Source organism: Narcine bancroftii, chromosome 1 (genome assembly GCF_036971445.1).
Source record: "Narcine bancroftii isolate sNarBan1 chromosome 1, sNarBan1.hap1, whole genome shotgun sequence".
Lineage (NCBI taxonomy): Eukaryota > Metazoa > Chordata > Chondrichthyes > Torpediniformes > Narcinidae > Narcine > Narcine bancroftii.
Genome location: NC_091469.1, coordinates 239,793,917 through 239,806,841, shown reverse-complemented (window position 1 = coordinate 239,806,841; position 12,925 = coordinate 239,793,917). Strand labels below are relative to the sequence as shown.

Below are 12,925 nucleotides of genomic sequence, written 5' to 3'. Positions count from 1 at the left end.
TTAACGAAGCAGTCCCTATTGCTTCCTTCCACAGATTCACCACTGTCTGCATTCCTCCCCATCTCTGACCTCCTCTACTTTCCTAAATCTTCAGGCAAAATCTCTTAGTTCTTGTCTTATCTGCCAGTGGGATTAAATTACCTGCCTCTGTCTTATTTATGCCTTTCATAATTTTAGATATATTTATACATTTCCCTCTCATTCTACTCAATTCCACTGACTATAGTCCCAGCTGATGCAATCTCCCCTCATAGGCTCACCCACTTATCTCCAGAATCAACTTTATGAGCTTCTTTCACCGCCTCTAAAGCCAGCAGAATGAGACCAGAACTTGTACGCAGAACTCCAGATATGGCCTCAACAGTACCCTGTGCAAATGCAGCAGATTATCCCTTTAATTCAATCCCTCTAGCGAGGAAGGCCAACATTCTATTTGATAGCCTGCTGCACCTGCAAACCAAACCTTTTATGATTCATGCACAACAGCATGTTGCAATTTTCACGATTTAAATAATCTCCAATTTTCCTTCCAAAATTGATTACCTCACATTTACCAACATTGTACTCCATCTGCCAGACCTCGGCCCTCACCTCCTAGTTCTCATGTCCTTATAATGGTTAGATGATGAAGTGGCTCCAATAGTAAACTGTTAGTAAGCACCTCCCACATGGATGAAATTATCAGTGTGTTAAAATAACATTTACTGAGAAGGTCAACTCATTCAAACCAAGAATGTTAGAAAAATGAAAAACATGTGTAGCATTGACTTTTGATAGTCTATGTAGTGGAAGCAGATGTGAAGTATACAGAGAGTTCACATGCAATCTATGAATAATCTGCTCCCTGAAATTGAGTTAAAAGACAAAGCAGTTTAAGACTGTATTCCCAGCATGAATTAACCCCATAACCATGAAGGAAAGACAATCAATCTTGATATATTTATCAGACTTTTCTGAATACTTGAAATTACTTTGAATGGTTTTTGAATGTACAGACAATCCTCAGGTCACGAACAACTCGTAGAAACAAATGGGCTGTTCCCCAATTTGTGCATGTGCATAAATGTGCATAATGTTAACTCACGAGTGCTAAATAAGAACCGTAAGTACCTGTTCTGCCTTATGAACAAATTTGACTTATGGTCAGGCCCAGGTAATGGAACTCGTTCTAACTTGGGGACTGCCTGTACTGAGCACACTCTGAGGATAGATACCGACATGGCAAAGGGCAATAAACTTCCATCAGTTGCTGCCTGGTATGTGCAAGACGAGCTTTGCTTTGCTTAATCATTTACAGGATTGCCACATGTAATCAGCACTTTCCCTGTTGTTGACTGGTTTCAGTATGGCAGGTGACCCCATGTCATTGTCCAGTGTCAGTTAATACCAACCTAAAGTATCTAAAGTCAGCTAATCACTTGAAAGGGGAATGATGTTGCAACTCTGGAACTCATTCCAACAAATGAGACATTCAAGAATGGTGCCTTGCTTTTCCAGTCTTGTACAGTTAGCTTTGAAGGAGGAGCTAGAGAGGAAGAGAAATGGCTTTGGTTCTCATTGACTAGGAGGTTCTTCAGACGTGAGCTGCAAAGGCAGTGGGATGACATGTCCACGGTGATCAATGACAGGGGTTGTCCACAGGATCTAGGTGTTAATCTAGCAGGAGTTCAATGGTTTCCCATGTGTCATTAATATCTAAAGTATCTTCAAGTATAAGAGCATAAGAAAGAGGTGTCCAGTCTGCTCCACCATTCGATAAGATCATGGCTGATCTGATGATAGCCTCATCTCCACCTGCCTGCCTTTTCTCCATATCCCTTAATTCCCTTACTTTCTAAAAAATCTATCTAAATTTGCTTAAATATACTTGCTGAGGTAGCTTCCATTGCTTCAATGGGCAGCGAATTTCAGGTCTCCCCCACCAATGGTAACAATTTACCTGCCTCTATCATACCTATGTCTTTCAACAAACATTAAATATATGCAGTTTTCCTTGGTCCCAACAAAGCTTGAAAAACTCATGCAGTTTGGCATGCAGAGTTTTGCCGCCAGCCTTCCAGACCTCTGGGGGGATTCCATCCATACCTGCTGCTTTGCCACTTTTCAGTTGTTTGATTGCCTTATATGTCTCATCCAGGGTGAGGACCTCGTCCAGCTCTAGCCTTAGGTGCTGTTGAGGGAGCTGGAGCAGGGCGGAATCTTGGACTGAGCAGTTGGCACTGAAAAGAGATTGGAAGTGTTCTGACCATCGGTTGAGGATGGAGATCTTGTCGCTGAGGAGGACTTTGCCGTCTGAGCTGCGCAGCGGGCTTTGGACTTGGGGTGAGGGGCCGTACACAGCCTTTAGAGCCTCGTAGAAACCCCTGAAGTTGCCAATGTCCGCGCTGAGCTGGGTTCGTTTGGCGAGGCTAGTCCACTACTCATTTTGGATCTCCCGGAGTTTGCGCTGAAGATGGCTGCATGCGTGACGGAAGGCTTGTTTCTTCTCTGGACAGGACGGCTTTGTAAGGTGAGCCCATTCAGAGCCAGCTCTTCAGCGCTTGACGTCCTGCTTTGCGGAAACTGCCAAAATGTTTGGCCTGGAAGTCAGCCTGAAGAAAACTGAGGTCCTCCATCAGCCAGCTCCCCACCATGACTACCAGCCCACCCACATCTCCATCGGGCACACAAAACTCAAAACGGTCAACCAGTTTACCTATCTCGGCTGCACCATTTCATCAGATGCAAGGATCGACAATGAGATAGACAACAGACTCGCCAAGGCAAATAGCGCCTTTGGAAGACTACACAAAAGAGTCTGGAAAAACAACCAACTGAAAAACCTCACAAAGATAAGCGTATACAGAGCCGTTGTCATACCCACACTCCTGTTTGGCTCCGAATCATTGGTCCTCTACCGGCATCACCTACGGCTCCTAGAACGCTTCCACCAGCGTTGTCTCCGCTCCATCCTCAACATCCATTGGAGCGCTTTCATCCCTAACGTCGAAGTACTCGAGATGGCAGAGGTCGACAGCATCGAGTCCACGCTGCTGAAGATCCAGCTGCGCTGGATGGGTCATGTCTCCAGAATGGAGGACCATCGCCTTCCCAAGATCGTGTTATATGGCGAGCTCTCCACTGGCCACCGTGACAGAGGTGCACCAAAGAAAAGGTACAAGGACTGCCTAAAGAAATCTCTTGGTGCCTGCCACATTGACCACCGCCAGTGGGCTGATATCGCCTCAAACCGTGCATCTTGGTGCCTCACAGTTTGGCGGGCAGCAACCTCCTTTGAAGAAGACCGCAGAGCCCACCTCATTGACAAAAGGCAAAGGAGGAAAAACCCAACACCCAACCCCAACCAACCAATTTTCCCCTGCAGCCGCTGCAACCGTGTCTGCCTGTCCCGCATCGGACTTGTCAGCCACAAACGAGCCTGCAGCTGTCGTGGACTTTTACCCCCTCCATAAATCTTTGTCCGCGAAGCCAAGCCAAAGAAGAAACTGGAATTTTGTTAAGATGAATTCTTTTTTGTTGCTGTGCAGGAGAGACAACTCAATGAACAAGATGAGAAAGCCTTGAAACTTCAGACTGATCACAAAAAAACCCACTCTGGATATTCAAGCATTATATCAGCTTGGGACATCATAGTGTTTTGGTACTTGGCACATCAGCACAATATTTTGGTCGATTTTACACATATCAGAGATATTTTGAAAACTATCACCTTGCTTTTTAATCCTTCTGTTCAACTGAATATATTTTGCTAATTTATACAAAAAGTTCTTAATTCGAACTGAAGTATTTTATTTCTACCATACGCTAATGACAAGCTTTCACAAAGGGCTAAGGTGTTTTATTCAGTTTTTGACAACCATTGTAGAATAATGACAGGCAGCTTGAAGCAAATCTAAACCTTAATGGCATTTGTTATTTATGACAGTATAAAATTGTGGAAATGTACATCAAGACAGAAAATGTGCTTCATTAATAGTGCATTCTAATGCTTTTTAAATTGACTTTATTTTTGACTTAACACAAATCAATGGTTATTCAAAATATTTATGATCATATGCTTGCACATCAGATTGTCTGTGCCATCAATTATGCTATATAGAATGATGTTATAGAAAATATTTCAACACCGTCTCTCCCAGGAGTGTATGTGTAGCAAACCATAATTGAGTACCAGATTTCATTATGGGTGCAAATCTCCAAAAAGGTCAAATTCTGTTCAAAGGCTGTTAGTATTTTAATGAGAGTTTTAATATGTCAGGCATTTCTCTCAGAACAGTGATATCTGTACAGAACTAATAAGCTATCCTGGTTAAATGATCTTTGGGGGATGGATATTTGAGCTAATTTGATCAATTACTTTGTGTTGCAGAGGTCCCCAGATGAGACAGAAGCCAGTGTACACACTTTGGCAGATGACGAATCAGTGCAGTCAACACATACTGTCAAGGTAATGAACACTCTACTTCTTGTCATTTTTCTTTGCCTTTTAAAGCAAAGCAACATCCATTTGGCCCTAGAGAGAACTTGAGAAGTGTTTCAGTTTATAGTTAAAAGCTGAATGGAACTATTGCATTCCAAGCCAACTGGATAGATAAAGTATCTTGTTACATTTGCATTGTGTTGATTGTAACAAAATTTGCTATTCAGATCATTGTACTGAATATGCACTGTTTCTTGAGCAAGTATAGTAACTGTTGTCTCTTAACAGGCTATTTGAACGATTTTAAATGATAGAAAATGCATTGATGTATTAATTTATACTTAATTATACATAAACCTATCATTTCCTGCCCTGCCATCCCCCCCCCCCTTCCTTCCCCCCACCCCCAACTCTTCTGACACTCACCGGCATTTTCTCATACTTTGATGAAGGGCCCAAGTCTGAAACGTTGGTTATGTAGCTCGGCCTTTACTTTCTGACCTGCTGAGTCTCTCCAGCATGGTGTGTTTTTACTTCAACTACGATGTCCACAGAATTCTGTGTTTTACCCCCCCCACCCCCACTGATGTATAAATTTGAGTTTTTTGTCATATCCAACAAAAGTAATCTGCCTTTTATCTCTTTATAAGAAATATCTTCTCCCTACTTATGATACAGATTTAGATTTCAGATTTATTGTCAGAGTACATATAACCCTGAGATTCATTTTCCTTCGGGTGAAGCAGAATTACCACAAGAAAAGTAGTACGATAAAAATGTACACAGCGTACACATGAAAACAGATAATGAATGTAAACAAACCGACTGTGCAGTACAGAGAGAAATTTTTTTAAAATCACAAATAAGAATCCTTAAATGAGTCTCAGAGTTTGCTGTTGAGGAGTCTGATGGTGGAGGGGTAGCAGCTGTTCCTGAACCTAGTGGTGCGAGACTTGTGGCAACAGCGAGAACAATAAGATGTCCTATTATCTATAGATCTTCTGCAATGACATATGACTCCCATTAACAGATGGATGTGGACAGTCAGATTCCTTGGTTGTATCTTGTCATCCTGTTTTCCATCCACCCATTCTACAAAGATCAAGAATTTATCATCAGTATCCTGTCATCTGGTGCATTGATATGAGTGTTGGACTCGATAAGAAATAGTTAAATGTGCTTAGCTACTATTTATCATAAAAATAATCTCGTAGTACTTAAGTAAACATGAGGAATGCTAACCTACTGACAGAAGGAAATTTAATTGGGGAAAATTGAAGATGCAGTCAGAGAAATAGATTTCCTGGGGAGTCTTGAAGGGAGGGAGGTTGAAAGACAAAATAGTTGGATGAGAAAATTCCCAGAGACCAAATGAATGATGTGGTGAAATGTAAGATGCTTTGAACAATTAGTAATCTTGAGCCACAGGAATGTAATGTGCAGCAAGGAGTGTAAGCAATATGATGATTTTTCGGGTAAGAAATATGGAGTGATTTGGTGGTGAATTGTAGACTTTTTGTTCAGTTTCAGGAGAGGGAGTTTTGACTGAAATAGGAACAGTTATGTTTTGACCTCGAATTTACGCACATAGTTTGAGGCATATGAAGGACCATGATTTGTTTTGACACAACTTGGTAATAAGAGTTATAGTGTGACGATGAAGGTTCAGTAAATTCTCTGCTGGCATCAAAGTGGTTTTATTGATAGTGAAGATGGTAGCTGTTAGATGCAGCACAATTTTGATGAATTAATAAGATGCACAGAGCAATGGAAATAATGTGTGAGTGGTTCATTTTGCAAAGATGCTTCAGGTTAGTTCATATATAATGAATGCTAAAACCCGTGAAAGTATTGAGGAACTTGGGAGACAAGGTAAAGGATCCCTAAAGATGGCTCACAGGTGGATAAAATGGTTAAGAGGTAATGGACTACGTATGTAAAACATTGATTAGGCTACATTTGGAATATTAGGTGTAGTTATGGTTATCACACTATAGAATGACATGATTACACTGGAAAGTATACTGAGGAGATTCATCAGGATGTTGCCTAGGATGGAAATTTCAGCTATGAGGAGAGACTCAATAGGCAGGATTTAGCTTCTTTGGAGCAGAAATTGTTATGGGGTGATCTGATTGAGACCTACAAAATTATGAGGGTGTAGGTTGCAGGTTTTTTTTATTTTTAAATGTAGACATACAGCATTGTAACAGGCTAAATTAGTCTTATGAATCTGTGCAGTCCAATGAACACACCATTAACCTACACCCTGGAATGTTTTTGAAGTGTGGGAGGAAACTGGAGTCCCCGGAAAAATCCTCTTGCACACGCAGGGGAACGTACAAACTCCTTATAGACAGTGCGGTCCCAATCGCTGGTGTCGTAAAATCTGGTTGGAAAAAAAGTGAATATTGTTGTATCATTATCATTCTGATACCAAAGAGGGCAAAAGTAACAGGCTTCAATGACTACTGCCCCATGGCACTGACCTCCACCATAATATAATGCTTCAAGCATCAGGATGATGGTCACACCAATGAACAGCTCCCAGAGGCAATGGACCCATTTCAATCTGCCTAGATGGAACCATTTCATTGATTATTCTATAGCCTTGTCCCTCCACTCTGTCCTGACCCACCTGGAGAATGACACCTCATACACTAGGCTGTTGTTCATCAACTTTAGCTCAGCATTTAATATCATTCCTTAGAAGCTGGTGGAGAAGCTGTCCTTGCTGGGTCTCAACACCCCTCTCTAAAAATGTATTCTAGATTTCCTAACAGTAAGACCACAGTCTGTCCAGGTTGCTAGCAGAATGTCAAGCACCGTCACGCTGAGCACCTCAGGGCTTTGTGCTTAGTCCACTTCTGTTCACACTACTAACCCACAACTGCATCGCCAGATCCAGTTCCAACAGTGTCATCAAGTTTCTGGTGGCACAACAGTCGTTGGACTTATCAGCAACAACGAAGAGTCGCACCACAGGGAAAATCTTGTGATATGGTGTGAGCACATCAATCTAAGTTTAAACAGAAACAAATGAAGATGATTGTGGACTTCAGGTGGACCAGGAATGACCACATATTAATGACCACTACATAGTAATAACTCAGAAATGGAGAAAGTAGAGAGCACCAAGTTCCTCAGAGTCTACTTTGCAAGTAACAAAATGTGGACCACATCTCCTCACTTGTCAGGAAGCCATAACAGTGCCTGCACTTTGTGAGATAGATGACCCATGACTGTAGCTAGGCACAATCCAAATGCCATCTACAAATTTGATGATAACACCACGGTTATTGGCAGAATCACAGAGGAAGCGTAGAGGAGGAAGAGAGATCAACTAGCTGAGTTGAGTCACACAATAACCTTGCACTCAATGATAGCAAAACTAAGGAGAAGAAAATCAGGAGTACACAATCCAGTCCTCATTTGAGGGGTCAGCAGTGAAAGGGGTTAAGAACTTCAAATACTTGGGTGTCAACAATCTCTGAGGATCTCTCCTGGGGCTTCCATGTTGATGCAATCACAAAGAAGGCTTGCCAGCATCAGTCTGGTATCAGGTGCCGATGCACAGGACAGGTAAGGACTACAGAGAGTTGTGAACACGGCCAGCACTAACAAGGACATCTATAAAAGGTGATGTTTTAAGAAAGCAGCCTGTAACTTCCAGGATCACCCTCTTCACATTGCTATGATCAGGAAGGAAGTAAAGGAGCCTGAAGACAAACAGCCTCTTCCCCTCAGCCATAAGATCTCTGAATGGACAATGAACCACAGACACTGCATCATAACTTATAGTCATGTTTGCACCTGTCCATTCTGCCACAAAAATCAAAACTTTTGTGACATGTTCAAGGCAACAAGTTACTATTCTTCTGATTCTTGTTGAGGAGGGCAAGGCTACCAGTCATCGTCCTGTCAACTTTCTGCAGGAGCTCTATCCAGTCTCTCTGATGTAGAGGAGACCACGATGGGTGCACCAGTTGTAAAAATCGGTCACAGACTAGGAAATCGCTTTGTGGAGTATCTCAGTTCTGTCTGCTGCACAAATGGAGATCTTCCAGTGGCCACTTATTTCAATTCCCCACTCCATTCCCTTGCTGACATGCCTGTCCATGGTCCCATGAACTGCCAGACTGAGACCACCATTGACAAATGATTTCAATCTGGATGGCATGAACATCAACTTCTCTAGTTTCCACTAGCCACCCCACCCCCCCACCCCCCGCTACCCAAGTCTCCTTTCCTGTGACTCTCTCTCACTCTCCTCTTTTCCTCTGCCTTCTCTACCCCAGCTTTGCATTCACAGAGCTCCCCACTCCCCCACCACCACTATAAGTGATCACCTTTTCTTTGTCCTGGCCACTTCTCCATATCCAATTAAAACATTTTGTCTCTTGGTCTGTACTTCTTCCCCTGCTTTTTCTCATACTTTGAGGAAGGGCTCAGGCCAGAAATGTTGACAATATATCTTTACCTCCTAGGGATGCTGCGAGTTCTTCTAGCATTTCTGTGTTTTTACCATTCTTCAGCAATTTCTTCAGCTCCCATTCCAAATTTTCCTCCATTGCTGTTGACTCCATCAACTTTCTCAGACATCTTCGAAGTTAGACTACTTGTTGTCCCCAAGTATTGTTTGACACTAACTGAATTGTTGCCCTTAGAAATGAGCAGTAAATGACAGAATTGTATTATAAAAGTCAGTCATTTAAAAATATTTTGTATTCATTGCTCTGGGGCCTTAGTATCCCTCTCTCATTAATTTCTCCTCTAACCTTATCTATATCCTTGCTCTCTATTCTTCTGACTAAAACTTCTTGGACATCTCATTCTTCTTTTACTCACATTTGATGTCTGTCTTCAGTCACAGAAGCCTTAATGTGATGCTCTCTTGAAGCCATCTTTCAGGTGCAAAGTGATATTTGCATTGGTAATTTCTTAAGTGCAGTACTGACTGCAGAAATAATCTGTGTCCTTTTACAGAAATGCTGACCACCTTTAATAAGGCATCAGAACTATGTTTTCTTTGGCTCCCTAAACAGGTTTTTTAGCCAATGAATATAGTGGATTGCAATGGTTAATAAAGAGTGCTCAATGACAATGTGTCGAATGGAATAAAGTCGAGTTACCTTAAAGTCAAGTGCTTGAATTAATATGTTTGTCTTGTCTGCTCCCTTGAAAAAAAGTTGACTTGCAACTTTTATTCCAGCCTCAAGCCTCATCAGAGAGATTTTTCCCTTCAGCAAATTTTAAGCGACAAACATCTTGAAAAGATGATCATTTTCAATATTGCAGGAATGACAGATGTATTGATTCGCTCTGGCTGCAGCCTCCAAATCCAGTATCAAGGCATTTTATTAGCAACGCCTTTTAACAGCAGTGTAATGCTATTCCCACTCAGTGTTACAAAATACCTCACTATAGTCGAGAGCATTCACTGAGTTTTTATATTAAATTACTTAAACCGTTTATGACATTGAATCAACAACCTGTTGTAACATATTCTGGTTCCTCGAGCTCTTTTGCAGAAGTTAAAACAGTGCAGCAGGAGAAAACTTTATGTTAATTTACTAATCTACCCTTAATTATGTGACTGCTCATTTTTTGTTTAAAAATTATACATTACCATCTTTGGTTATTCTGAGTCCTTTCATCCATGTATTTAGTTTATACATTTTAACCTTTCAAAGCAAGAAAATCCAAGCAATGAGGGAATTGAGAGAGCTATTCTATCATGAGTGGCCAAAGAAGTTGGATCTATCTTTTTTTTGCGATTGAGAGGAATGAATGATGACCTTGGAGTCAAAGCATCATGGAATCATACATGCCTTTCATTCTGGACAAATCCCATTTGCTGGCATTTGGTCCATAAACCCTTCCTGACCATGTATCCATCCAAATGCCTTTTCAACATAGAAATTACACCTACTTCTGAAACTTACTCTGGCAGCTGGTTCCAGATTCAAATTATCCTCTGAGTGAAAAGGTTTTCCTTCTGGTCTCTCTTAAATCTCACCCCCCTTACCTGGTTCCTTACCACCAACTTCATAGCCAAGAAAGCACAGAAGTGCTTCTACTTTTACGAAGACTAAGGAAAGTTCATATCCCACCCTCCAGCCTTACTACATTCTACAGAGGATGTATCGAGATCATCCTTTGTAACTGCATTGCCTCCAAGTTTGGAAGCTGGACCTCCTTGGATTGCAAGACCCTGCAAAGGAGAGTGAAATCAGCAGAAAAGATCATTAGGGGTTCTCTTCCTACCTTGAAGGACATCACTCAATGCAGGTGAAAGGCAATAAACACACACCCCCTCACGTAAATTGTTCTCCTTTCTGCTATTTGGTAGGAGGCACTGTAGCACTCAGGGCATTACGTTCAGATTGGGCAACAGCTTTGTCCTCCAAGCTATCAGGCTCCTGAATTCCCAGAACATATGTGGATAGTTTACCGTGTACTTTTACTGTATGTATCTTAATATTTTAATGTGTTTAACTTTTATTCTAACTTATATATATGTAAATCTGCTCTGTGTGGCAATATGACCACCACCGACTGCAGGGGGCGATCTCTGTACCTGCAGGAAGACCTGACGCCACCTGTCCAACTATCAATCAGCCGACCTGAATATAGACCTGAGCCAGCCCCTCCTGAGTCAGTCACACAGGAGCAACCGAAGCATGAACTGGTGTTCAGACTTTTACCTGAATAAAGCCTCTTGTACAATCTTTTGAGTTTTGTGCTTGCTCGCTGCTACCTCAGCGCACCACACTCTGTGCTCCTGGAGAAATGCTATCTCATCTTTACTGTGCCAGCGTGGTACAAACAATAAATAAAGGTGATTTGACTTAAAGCTATGCTTCATCATTCTGGGGCCATCTATTCTGGCATAAAGATTGAGCATTTACTTTGCCCCTCATAATTTTACACATCTCTGTAATGTCAGCCTTCTATGCAGGGAATAAATGGTGATCTTATTGAAACATATTTCTTTGATGAGGGGTGGGGAGCATATCATGACTGTATAGATGTTAGTTGTTTCCATTAATGGGAGAATCTGATATGAGGACACACAGACACAAGAATTGCTTGTTTCAGGGTAGTAAATCTCAGGAATTCTCTATCCCAGAACACTGTTGGCAAGAGATTATTAGAAGTATTTAAGTGGAAGGTAGGTAAATATTTGAAAGGACGAGGGATTGTGGGCTATGGGGTACTGGTATGGAATGAAGGAAAAGCCTGGGGCAGATCAATCTTTAAAGGCCAGATGCCCTAATCTTGATCTTATTTTGTTGTGCCTTCATGAGTTAGAATTGTAGATTTGTATGGCTAGGAAGGGGGAATTGGGGTCTTTGGATCAGTCAAGGTGAAATATTGAGCTGTAACATTATTGGGTTTTAGTTTTGTGGGATAGGATTTAAGAGATATCCATGTTCATCTTTGTCCCTACCTATATCAATCTTATTTGTCCGCATTAGGTTGAATCCTTCCAGACCTTGCCTATTCAAGTGCCTGCCTAAATGCCTTTTAAACATAATGATTGCACTGATTCCATCTCCTCATCGAGCAGCAGGTTCCAGATATCAAGCACTCTGTGGGGGAAAAAAAAACCTTTCCACTCAGCAGATTAATGCTGGAGAGAAAACACACACTCTTAACTTCCTCAAACTCTGCACGTTTTGGAAGCTGCCAGAGTAAATTTACAGTCATATTTCCTGATGTTAAGAGTGTCCAGAGTGTTATTGTACAAGCGAAAAAGAGACGCAAACTAGCTCCAAGCTCAAGTAAGACTGTTCCACAATGATCAGAATTTGAAGATTTTCCCTCCAGTTTATAATTGCATAGGTAATGGTATTTACATAGGGGTACCTGACACCAGGAAAATGTAAGGCATGTTAACACCAAGCAGGCAGGGAAGTGCTCGGACGAATATCATTATATGTCAGGCTTAATCTGGAGGAGATCACTAATATAGTCTGTGTCATAGCATATTCTACATAATTAGCACCAAAAAATTATTGTTATGTGATCCTCCTAATTTCTACCCTCTTGATTCCACTGCCCCAACCTCGTCAGTTTGTCTCTTCTTACTTAGCCTAACTCGAATCCTCATCTCGCAAAACTTTGCTCCTAATTATTACCCAGGTACCAAATTATGGAAGTTCAAGGGCTAGGAATAACTGTGTGTCTTCCAAACCCTTGAGGATTCCTTTGCACACCTGAATTCTAATTTTCACAAACCTGGATGATTTGCTGTTTGCCTGGATAAGTGCTGCCTTCCACTACGATCCAAGCTCCAAGCTAAAGAAGCAGTCAGCAATTCTAAGCCCTTTTTTCAAAAGATGGCAAAAGATTTCCTCACTGCCCTCAATATTTCAGTAGCTTTGCTTAATATTTTTTTTAAAATACACCCACACACTCCTAATCTTAAGTAGTGAAAATTGTTTCAATAATACTGGGATTGACTCCCACTCCCTAAAACATGCTGGAATGTTGATAATA

The 12,925-nt window shown here is 41.5% G+C and overlaps 1 protein-coding gene and 1 long non-coding RNA gene across 8 annotated transcripts in view; one reads left to right on the top strand and one right to left on the bottom strand.

The window, feature by feature from the left end:
- Nucleotides 1–12,925, bottom strand: part of LOC138740630 (uncharacterized) — a 151,809-nt gene that overhangs the window by 53,952 nt on the left and 84,932 nt on the right. For 2 of the 6 annotated variants that reach the window (XR_011343086.1, XR_011343083.1), the window contains exons 3-4: nucleotides 7,305–7,439; nucleotides 6,358–6,809 (exon numbers count right to left, since the gene is read on the bottom strand). The exons of 2 other annotated variants lie outside the window; for them this stretch is intronic. The gene's annotated coding sequence lies outside the window, so the exon portion shown is untranslated. Of the gene's footprint in view, nucleotides 1–6,357; nucleotides 6,810–7,304; nucleotides 7,440–12,925 lie in introns of those variants that run through there. 2 more of the 6 variants (XR_011343090.1, XR_011343085.1) reach the window with 1 other exon arrangement.
- The window catches only part of LOC138740646 (uncharacterized), a 58,741-nt gene that overhangs the window by 6,537 nt on the left and 39,279 nt on the right, over nucleotides 1–12,925 (top strand). For both annotated transcript variants that reach the window (XR_011343093.1, XR_011343092.1), the window contains exon 2: nucleotides 4,370–4,447. This is a non-coding gene — a long non-coding RNA (uncharacterized lncRNA). The remainder of the gene's footprint in view (nucleotides 1–4,369; nucleotides 4,448–12,925) is intronic.